Source organism: Coregonus clupeaformis, chromosome 9 (assembly GCF_020615455.1).
Source record: "Coregonus clupeaformis isolate EN_2021a chromosome 9, ASM2061545v1, whole genome shotgun sequence".
NCBI classification, from domain to species: domain Eukaryota; kingdom Metazoa; phylum Chordata; class Actinopteri; order Salmoniformes; family Salmonidae; genus Coregonus; species Coregonus clupeaformis.
Window position 1 is genome coordinate 20,929,391 of NC_059200.1, and position 11,755 is coordinate 20,941,145.

An 11,755-nucleotide genomic window follows, 5' to 3' on the forward strand; every position below is an offset into this window, starting at 1 on the left:
GCAATAGGCTATACAGTTGAAGTCGGAAGTTTACATACACTTAGGTTGGCGTTATTAAAACTTGTTTTTCAACCACTCCACAAATTACTTGTTAACAAACTATCGTTTTGGCAAGTCAGTTAGGACATCTACTTTGTGCATGACACAAGTCATTTTTCCAACAATTGTTTACAGACAGATTATTTCACTTATAATTCACTGTATCACAATTCCAGTGGGTCAGAAGTTTACATACATTAGGTTGACTGTGCCTTTAAACAGCTTGGAAAATCCCAGAAAATAATGTAATGTCTTTAGAAGCTTCTGATAGGCTAATTGACATCATTTGAGTCAATTGGAGGCACACCTGTGGATGTATTTCAAGGCCTACCTTCAAACTCAATGCCTCTTTGCTTGACATCATGGGAAAATCAAAAGAAAATCAGCCAAGACCTCAGAAAAACAATTGTAGACATCCACAAGTCTGGTTCATCCTTGGGAGCAATTTCCAAATGCCTGAAGGTACAACGTTCATCTGTACAAACAATAGTATGCAAGTATAAACACCATGGGACCATGCAGCCGTCATACCGCTCAGGAAGGAGACGTGTTCTGTCTCCTAGAGATGAACGTACTTTGGTGCGAAAAGTGCAAATCAATCCCAGAACAACAGCAAAGGACCTTGTGAAGATGCTGGAGGAAACAGGTACAAAAGTATCTATATCCACAGTAAAATTAGTCCTATATCGACATAACCTGAAAGGCCGCTCAGCAAGGAAGAAGTCACTGCTCCAAAACTGCCATAAAAAAGCCAGACTACAGTTTGCAACTGCACATGGGGACAAAGATCATACTTTTTGGAGAAATGTCCTCTGGTCTGATGAAACAAAAATAGAACTGTTTGGACATAATGACCATTTATGTTTGGAGGAAAAAGGAGGTACCTTGCAAGCCGAAGAACACCATCCCAACCGTGAAGCACGGGGGTGGCAGCATCATGCTGTGGGGGTACTTTGCTGCAGGAGGGACTGGTGCACTTCACAAAATAGATGGAATCATGAGGAAGGAAAATTATATGGATATATTGAAGCAACATCTCAAGACATCAGTCAGGAAGTTAAAGCTTGGTCGCAAATGGGTCTTCCAAATGGACAATGACCCCAAGCATACTTCCAAAGTTTTGCAAAATGGCTTAAGGACAACAAAGTCAAGGTATTGGAGTGGCCATCACAAAGCCCTGACCTCAATCCTATAGAAAATGTGTGGGCAGAACTGAAAAAGCGTGTGCGAGCAAGGAGGCCTACAAACCTGACTCAGTTACACCAGCTCTGTCAGGAGGAATGGGCCAGAATTCACCCAACTTATTGTGGGAAGCTTGTGGAAGGCTACCCAAAACGTTTGACCCAAGTTAAACAATTTAAAGGCATTGCTACCAAATACTAATTGAGTGTATGTAAACTTCTGACCCACTGGGAATATGATGAAAGAAATAAAAGCTGAAATAAATCACTCTCTCTACAATTATTCTGACATTTCACATTCTTAAAATAAAGTGGTGATCCTAACTGACCTAAGACAGGGAATTTTTTACTAGGATTAAATGTCAGGAATTGTGAAAAACTGAGATTAAATGTATTTGGCTAAGGTGTATGTAAACTTCCGACTTCAACTGTATATGTTCCTACCAACCTAAGGATTAATTTGATACCCCCCATGTAGCTATAGCTCAAATAGACCAAATCGAAGCTTACCTAGTAAGATGTTTGCTGTTTGGTGAAAATGTTGTGTAAAATAAACATTTTGACTCTCGGGGCTTGTGATCAATAACGCTAGGTCACAGGCAGATAAATAAGATATCCTAATGATCTGTGGAGTCCCGGCTTTTGATGTGTATCAACATATTCCGTGTTTATTTTGTTTATGCTTCACAAACGCTAACCGGAATGTAGGTAGCAGCCATCTTGAAATGAGGTCATCGGCTCGGCTTGCCCTTACAATATTCGTATGCCCATATATGGTAGTAAGTCACACCAAATATTTGAAGGCACCGATCAATAGCCAAGATACTCGGCTTTCCGCAGACACCCTGCTTTTGCAGATAGGGGCTACTGTTCTCATACCAGACTGAATTGAATACAAACAAACAATCTAATAGGGTCCCCATACAGTGAGGGAAAAAGGTATTTGATCCCCTGCTGATTTTGTACGTTTGCCCACTGACAAAGAAATGATCAGTCTATAATTTTAATGGTAGGTTTATTTGAACAGTGAGAGACAGAATAACAACAAAAAAATGTTATAAACTGATTTGGATTTTAATGAGGGAAATAAGTATGACCCCCTCTCAATCAGAAAGATTTCTGGCTCCCAGGTGTCTTTTATACAGGTAACGAGCTGAGATTAGGAGCACACTCTTAAAGGGAGTGTTCCTAATCTCAGTTTGTTGCCTGTATAAAAGACACCTGTCCACAGAAGCAATCAATCAATCAGATTCCAAACTCTCCACCATGGCAAAGACCAAAGAGCTCTCCAAGGATGTTAGGGACAAGATTGTAGACCTACACAAGGCTGGAATGGGCTACAAGACCATCGCCAAGCAGCTTGGTGAGAAGGTGACAACAGTTGGTGCGACTATTCGCAAATGGAAGAAACACAAAAGTACTGTCAATCTCCCTCGGCCTGGGGCTCCATGCAAGATCTCACCTCGTGGAGTTGCAATGATCATGAGAACGGTGAGGAATCAGCCCAGAACTACACGGGAGGATGATCAAGGCACACTACGCCGTGAAGGACTGAAATCCTGCAGCGCCCGCAAGGTCCCCCTGCTCAAAAAAGCACATATACAGGGCCATCTGAAGTTTGCCAATGAACATCTAAATGATTCAGAGGAGAACTGGGTGAAAGTGTTGTGGTCAGATGAGACCAAAATCGAACTCTTTGGCATCAACTCAACTCGCCGTGTTTGGAGGAGGAGGAATGCTGCCTATGACCCCAAGAACACCATCCCCACCGTCAAACATGGAGGTGGAAACATTATGCTTTTGGGGTGTTTTTCTGCTAAGGGGACAGGACAACTTCACCGCATCAAAGGGACGATGGACGGGGCCATGTACCGTCAAATCTTGGGTGAGAACCTCCTTCCCTCAGCCAGGGCATTGAAATTGGGTCGTGGATGGGTATTCCAGCATGACAATGACCCAAAACACACGGCCAAGGCAACAAAGGAGTGGCTCAAGAAGAAGCACATTAAGGTCCTGGAGTGGCCTAGCCAGTCTCCAGACCTTAATCCCATAGAAAATCTGTGGAAGGAGCTGAAGGTTCGAGTTGCCAAATGTCAGCCTCGAAACCTTAATGACTTGGAGAAGATCTGCAAAGAGGAGTGGGACAAAATCCCTCCTGAGATGTGTGCAAACCTGGTGGCCAACTACAAGAAACATCTGACCTCTGATTGCCAACAAGGGTTTTGCCACCAAGTACTAAGTCATGTTTTGCAGAGGGGTCAAATACTTATTTCCCTCATTAAAATGCAAATCAATGTATAAAATTTTTGACATGCGTTTTTCTGGATTTTTTTGTTGTTATTCTGTCTCTCACTGTTCAAATAAACCTACCACAAAAATTATAGACGGATCATGTCTTTGTCAGTGGGCAAACGTACAAAATCAGCAGGGGATCAAAAATACTTTTTTCCCCTCACTGTATATGGGGACTTTACATTTAAGAGGTAATATATTATACTACTATGTCTGTCCCTCAGTTTTATGTCATTGGTGTTACCGCCTTGAAAATCACTCATTACAAACATATACAAGGACCTTGACCATTCCCTCCAGTGGAAAACGTATCGGGGGAGGGGTCTTTACTAAAGAAAAGTGTTAGCTAACCACACCTTTTTTATTATGTCATAAATCTGAGGACTCCATTGACAATTTGGTGTGTCTAAACCCAGTGTCACTTGGTGAGTCAATTTAAATGAAGGTAAATAACATTGTGAGCAATTATGAACCATATCCCATTGTTATTTTATTGTGTTACTTTTCTATTTTATTTTTTACTTTAGTTTATTTAGTAAATATTTTATTAACTCTATTTCTTGAACTGCATTGTTGGTTAAGGGCTTGTAAGTAAGCATTTCACGGTAAGGTCTACACCGGTTGTATTCGGCGCATGTGACAAATAAAATTAGATTTTTTATTTAATTTTATTTAGTAAATTATTTTCTGGGTTAATGACCTTAGATTTGAGCATGTGTGGCCTCCATTTAAGAAAATTCTCAACAACCAAAAGTCTCATTGGTGTTACCATTCCCACTGGTGGCACAATGTTAAATACAAATCTATAAATAATGTGTTTTTTTTTGTATGCCATGCCCAAATGCCACCGCAATTCAAGAACGACTCCGGTATAAAAGTATTGATTCGCTGACGTTGGTAAAGCCAAATGCCAACACAGTCTTCTCCTTTTCTCTTGTCCTCCAATGATGTCGGAGTCTCCATCTTGAACCTCATCTGGAAGAAGTCTCATGTGTCTGAGCATGTCAATCCTGAGAGAGAGAGAGAGACTATATTTCAGGTGGGTGGCTTGGCTACTCAAATACAGCAGTGCATTATGTGACAGGCTACCTCATGGAGAGATTTACAAAACACTAGAGCATCCTACAAACAGGCTGTGAAGGCCAGAGGGGAAGTCAAACACAATGGAATACTGAGAAGCACTGTGACCTCTGACCCTGTGTGATGTCAGAGAGATGACCGAGGACGAGCGGTGATCCAGGACAGTGTGTGCTTTGGGATGCCTTCAAACAACTAAACAGCAGCTCAAAGGTCTCTATGATCACCCATAGACAACAAAATATACACGTCAGGGGAATTCTAAACAGTAGAACATCGTTACAGAGAATTCAGAATCAGAAAACGGATAATCCATATAGTAGATTCTAGAATGTTGATACTCAGAATTTAGAAAAACCAGTGAGATTTAGGCTTGGCTGCCTCGGAAGGTTGCTCAGAGAACCATTGCGATGGCACTGCCAATCTTCAGTTATCATAGTACTGTACTTGACAGGCACACAGCACCGGTACCATGATAACTGAAAATGGACAGTTCATAGTCTGAGGTCTGACAGAGGAGTGATGAACTCCTGACTGAGTCACATCCTGACTGACTGCTATCAGGGGATACATGTAAACACATGTAGAAACACACACCAACATTCATATGTTCCTCTCTGTAGATCAGTTGGACCAGCAGTACGTGAAATGTATGCACGCATTAGATAAAAGCATCTGCTAAATGGCATATATTATTATATATTATGTACAAATGTAAAACACACACCAACTTACAGTATATGTAGAAACACACCAACACTCATGTAAATATGTTAAACAGAAGGATACAAGCCATTTACCATTATGGCTTGGTCTTAACTTTCTAACATTAATATTAGGATATGAATGGGTTAGATTACATTTAAAAATTCTCGCAGGATAATTAAAATACAAAATTAAAACAAAATGTGCTATTAAAACAATATTTTGAAGTTCGTAGAAGAAGAATCAAAAGTATTCACCCTAAATGTTTTGCACAAATCAACAAACAAAAGATTCAACAAAAACGTGACCAAATGTTTATCGGAAATGACAAAAAATATATTTGTTTGCGTTCCACCTTAAAGTTAGTCCCTGTTTTTTTTGCAGTTTCTGTTATAGGAATTCCTGCTACAGGAGAGAACTTTGGATTGGACGTCCTGCCAAGCCAACTGTGAGAAAAACAAAAAACAAAACGTACGTGTATGGAGGTGGCCGAGCAGCACATTACACACATGTTCTTGGCCAAGGGTCCATGAGAGCCAGGCTCTGATTGGTTGAGTCGATATAGCCGCCCTGAAAGAGAAAGGGTGGGGGGGGCACTTGATGTCCTCAAAGTGAAAGACACCGCATGTGGCATTGTGGCCTCACTTAAAACTTAACAAAAAAAGGAGATTAGACTGATCATTTTGTGTTATACTGTTATTCAAAATTAAACATTGACATAACCCTTCTAGGAATACTAACACGATTAGTGTCAGTGACACAACAAGTACAGCAGCTATAATATTGAAGTGTTTGCGTTTTCAAAGGGTTACCAGACAGACAGGGTTACCAGACAGACAGGGTTACCAGACAGACAGGGTTACCAGACAGACAGGGTTACAAGACAGACAGGGTTACCAGACAGACAGGGTTACCAGACAGACAGGGTTACCAGACAGACAGGGTTACCAGACAGACAGGGTTACCAGACAGACAGGGTTACCAGACAGACAGGGTTACCAGACAGACAGGGTTACCAGACAGACAGGGTTACCAGACAGACAGGGTTACCAGACAGACAGGGTTACCAGACAGACAGGGTTACCAGACAGACAGGGTTACCAGACAGACAGGGTTACCAGACAGACAGGGTTACCAGACAGACAGGGTTACCAGACAGACAGGGTTACCAGACAGGGTTACCAGACAGACAGGGTTACCAGACAGACAGGGTTACCAGACAGACAGGGTTACCAGACAGACAGGGTTACCAGACACTCTTTACGTTTTTAGTCTGGAAGACAGAGAGGGTAGTCTGGAAGACAGAGAGGGTAGTTTGGAAGACAGAGAGGGTAGTCTGGAAGACAGAGAGGGTAGTCTGGAAGACAGAGAGGGTAGTCTGGAAGACAGAGAGGGTAGTCTGGAAGACAGAGAGGGTAGTCTGGAAGACAGAGAGGGTAGTCTGGAAGACAGAGAGGGTAGTCTGGCTGTGTGCATCACATGCCATGTCAGCATGCAGTGTCAGTGACTGTGGCCTTTATGCCCAACATCTAGTCTTCAGCTTGAATATGATTCAATCACTTAATCGCTTTATCTAAGAACTAAGGCAACATTGTCTCACGTCATTCCGTGTTCCATGAGACTACTGGGATTCCAAACTCTGTTCTTTGTCAGACCCAAATATCTGTCTAGGAAAGGTCTGTCCTGATGAAAACGTAACAGAAACAGGACATAAGAGCTACATTTTAAATCTTATCACAAAACACGGTCTAGACCTAGCATTTACAATGGTCATTTTCAAACAATAACATGGCATAACGAGATCTCCTCTCCCACTTCAACCAGCCTACAAACCTCCAGATGAGAGAGACTAAGCAACTGCAGTCACAAGGCTTGGAAACGGGTGCTTAGGTTACATCCTCAAGCCTCATCATTGAACCATAGCAGGTTTTCCACTAAAGCCATCAACATAGATAAATAAACCTGACTTTGCTTCCATTCATGTAAACAAACACTACACAATATCCGTTTTAGAGTGAGGAGGTTTTTCAGGATGCTCATCAAACATGGCCCTGGTTTCAACTGCCATGGGGTGAGGCCTGAGGGAAAATGCCTAGAATCCACAACCACAGCTCCAAGATGTTTTCAGTTGCAGCCATTCTAGCCTTTCAAATGATCAGACCCTGTGACCTAGACATTACACACTACAATGAGTGACTGGAGAGAAAAGCGGGAATTTTGGTCACAATTCAAGCCATTGGCATGATATTTGGCATCTCCTGACCTGGCCGATAAGAAATTGTAAAATTGAATTAGGTCATATGGGAAGCCATTACTTTGATATATAATTTTGCCAATACATTTTTAGGAAGCCAAGGGAGTGGCACATTCCCCTGTCCAATAAGAGTTGCTTGTCTCTGAACCACAAGGAATATTAACTTTAAAGTCTTCCATTACCCTGGTCTGTCATCATGCATAGAAAAATCACCAAAAGCGCAAGACATACCACATAAGGTAACATATGGTAAATTACTGGACGTAACAAACTTGCAATCGGTCTTCTTCAACCAGAAACATACAACAAACATGCAGATACTGTCAAATAATTTCAAACCGAAAAGTTCATGCTCACATAGGCTTACTTCATATCATATTTAACAATTTGCTAAATCCATTGAATTGATTTTAAGTCAACTCTCAATAGATAAATAACTCACAAAAATAGTCCACCACTATGTACTTCAGCTCTCCTCACCAGGCGCTCCTAAACGCTGTGGACGTAACATAGCTCCCGTTTACTACGACCACTAAGCTAGCTGCCTGCCTGCTGCCAGTATTACTCATTAGCCACGGAACAAACACACAGAGGCGCACCGCAGTCCTCAAAAAGAAACTCCATCACCCTTATATGCTTCAAATATTAACCATTCCCGGGAGACCCCAGTGACTCCTCTATTGCCTAGTCTTCTCCTTCCCTCCTCTCGGCCAATGAGCAGACTCTCTCCACGGGCCTAGCTTTGTAGAAAAGGGAGCAACAATACTGGGCATTCAAAACGATTCATCAAATTCTACTGGCTAACTGGACTCACATGCTCTTATGAAAGGGGGCGACCAGTGGGAGGCAGGAGGAGTAAAGTGGTGTCACAGACTCAGCAGCTAATAGATTTTAATTTTTTTATAAAGTGTATTTTGACTGTTAAAAGAGGGGAGCTATGTATCACATTCACATCGTTATATCTCTACATAGATAGGATGCAGTTACTTATTGAGAAGTAGGCATTGGTCTGAAGCCGAAAAAAGAAAAGGAAATTCATGAGCGCCACAATGCCTACTCCACCCATGCTCTACCAAGGTTTTCCAGCACACAGCTTTGACCTACTACAGTAGCCATGTTGGTCTATTGTACTTCAAACAACGTGTAGGCAGGTTGCATAGGATTCAAACCTTCTCAAACAGCCTAATTCATACTTTTAGAGGAGGTGCTCCCACAATGTGATTTGTGCTGCACACACACACACACACACACACACAACACTAATCCCATTCCACTACCTTTTCAAACTTTTTTTTTATTAGATGAAAACAAGATTTGCTTTTATACTTACAAGATCATCATGCTTGATTGAGCGAGCTGTTTTGTATTGTAGTAATCTGGTGCCTGCCTGTATTTCCCTAAACCTTTTTATTTAGCAATACATGTCATTGAGAAAGAAATAAAAAATGTCAAAATATTTTTTGGGTCAGTAGGTGCCCAACATAACACCAGGTGGATGGAGTGTGTTGGACACAGTCACTCATACAGTGCCTTCACACCACTTGACCTTTTCCACATTGTTGTGTTACAGCCTGAATTTAAAATGGATTAAATTGATATTGGTGTCACTGGCCTACACGGTATACCCCATAATGTCAAAGTGGAATTATGTTTACAAATGAATAAACAATATAAAGCTGAAATTTCTTGAGTCAATAAGTATTCAACCCCTTTGTTATGGCAAGCCTAAATAAATTCAGGAGTAAAAATGTGCTTAACAGGCAGACGAAGGCAGTCTTGTCCTGACTGGAGGGATCCATTGCCACCTGCCAATATCCGCTGTTCAGATCCAGATGACTGAAAATGGTTGCTCCGGCCAGAGATTCTTGTATGACATTGATGTTCGGTAGAGGATAGGCATCGCTTTCTGAAATAGTATGTCGGCTTCCTGTAGTCCACACAGAATCGATATCCGCCATCTTTCTTTGGAATCAAGACAACAGGAGAAGCCCATCCGGAAAAGGAAGGTTCCACAAAGCCATTAGCCAACATGTGGCTGTAATGATGATGCTAGGCATATTCTTTGCCTTCACTGGTGGAACATGTTTTTGTCTCTGTCTTTTCTTGTCCTTGCCGGGACTCTGGATAGGCTTGCAGGCTCCAGTCTGAAATCAGTGCATTTCCAGGTTGAAATGGATGAGGCTGGGAAGGGTCAGAGCGCAGCCAATAGGATGGTTCGGACATCGAGCTGGTCAGTCCACTGAAGAACATAAATGTCCAGGCCAAGGACCACAGCAAATGCAAGGCACGGATCTGGAAGAATAGTCACAGGAAGGGTGGTAATTTCATCATGCAGCTTTATCGCCATAATCAATCCAGCCCAAGGGATTGGTTGGTTCTCCATTGGCCAAGTACAAATGGTCCTTCCTCCCAGGTTCGAAGCTCCTCATGCGGTAATGCCATCTTTCTACAGAGGGGCTCCTGCATCAGGGTGTAAGTTGACCTAAGACAGCTAGCAGTCTGACGGCTTCATGGATGGCATTGAGGCCGACCCAACTGAATGCAAGCCACCACGCCTGTCTAGACTGTCTGTATTCTGTCCATTTACCTTTTTCTGTATCTTGGTTCTTGGGCACAGACGGTTTAGCCCCAGGAGAGTTGTTGGGATACCGGGATGAGGGAACAGGGTTTTGAGTTTAGAGGTGGTGCTTCCAGTCCTTCTCAAACTGGGTCACAAGACACACCAGATCCTCCACACTCTGCAAACGTTCGAACATTGCTGGCAAGGCGGGGAGATTCCTCAATCATAAATCGCATTTCCCCTGTGAAGAGTTTTTCATGTCCTCCATAACATCTTTCAGGTGAGCACACACTTCTTTCACAACAGAGGCCGACTCCTCTGCTTTCTGATCCTCCTCAAGACAGTTCAGGACAACATTATGGTTAGTTTGAGTGTTTTGAAACTTTACATTTTCCCTTGAACATCCTGTTGTTTCAGAGAATCTTGCTAATATTTCTGTCTCTGAACAGTTTGTTATTGGTTTTCCTCCATTTGACGATGAAGGTGAGCTAACCGCAACTACACTTTCACTAAGTTTGAGAATGGCATTCTTCTGCATTGTCAAACTATACTGAACAAAAATATAAACACAACATGTAAAGTGTTGGTCCCATGTTTCATGAGCTGAAATAAAAGATCACAGAAATGTCCATACGCATTAAAAAGCTTATTTCTCTCATTGTGTGCACAAATTTGTTTACATCCCTGTTAGTTAGCATGTCTACTTCACCAAGATAATCCATCCACCTGACAGGTGTGGCATATCAAGAAACTGATTAAACAGCATGAGCATTACACAGGTGCACCTTGTGCTGGGGACAATAAAAGGCCACTCAAATGTGCAGTTGTGTTACACAACACAATGCCACAGATGTCTCAAGTTGAGGGAGCGTGTAATTGGCATGCTGACTGCCGGAATGTCCACCAGAACGGTTGCCAGAGAATTGAATGTTTATTTCTCTACCATAAGTCACCTCCAACATTGTTTTAGAAAATTTGGCAGCATGTCCAACCGGCCTCACAACTGCAGACCATATGTAACCATGCCAGCCCAGGACCTCCACATCTGGCTTCTTCACCTGTGGGATCGTATGAAACCAGCCACCCAGACAGCTGATGAAACGGTGGGTTTGCACAACCAAAGAACTTCTTGCACAAACTGTCAGAAACCATCTCAGGGAAGCTCATCTGCATGCTTGTCGTCCACACCAGGGTCTTGACCTGACTGCAGTTCAGTGTCGTAACCGACTTCAGTGGCAAATGCACACCTTCGATGGCCACTGGCACACTGGAAAAATGTGCTCTTCACGGATGAATCCTGGTTTCAACTGTACCAGGCAGATGGCTGACAGCGTGTATGGCATTGTGTGGGCAAGCGGTTTGCTGATATCAACGTTGTGAACAGAGTGCCTCATGGTGGCGGTGGGGTCATGGTATGGGCAAGCATAAGATACAGAAAACGAACACAATTTCATTTTATTGATGGCAATTTGAATGCACAGAGATACCGTGATGAGATCCTAAGGCCCATTGTCGTGCCATTCATCTGCTGCCATCACCTCATGTTTCAGCATGATGATGCATGGCCTCATGTCGCAAGGATCTGTACACAATTCCTGGAAGCTGAAAATGTCCCAGTTCTTCCATGGCCTGTATACTCACCAGACA

The 11,755-nt window shown here is 42.5% G+C and overlaps 1 long non-coding RNA gene across 2 annotated transcripts; it reads right to left on the bottom strand.

Moving 5' to 3' along the window:
• Positions 1–4,161: 4,161 nt before the first annotated feature.
• LOC121573446 lies at positions 4,162–8,323 on the bottom strand. Of its 2 annotated transcripts, none has more exons than XR_006002044.2 (3): positions 6,895–8,323; positions 5,770–5,864; positions 4,162–4,522 (listed from the first exon to the last, which is right to left on the bottom strand). It is a non-coding gene; the product is annotated as an uncharacterized LOC121573446 (long non-coding RNA). The 2 variants fall into 2 exon arrangements; XR_006002045.2 differs by having other exon boundaries at positions 7,991–8,315.
• Between the last annotated feature and the right edge of the window lie 3,432 nt (positions 8,324–11,755).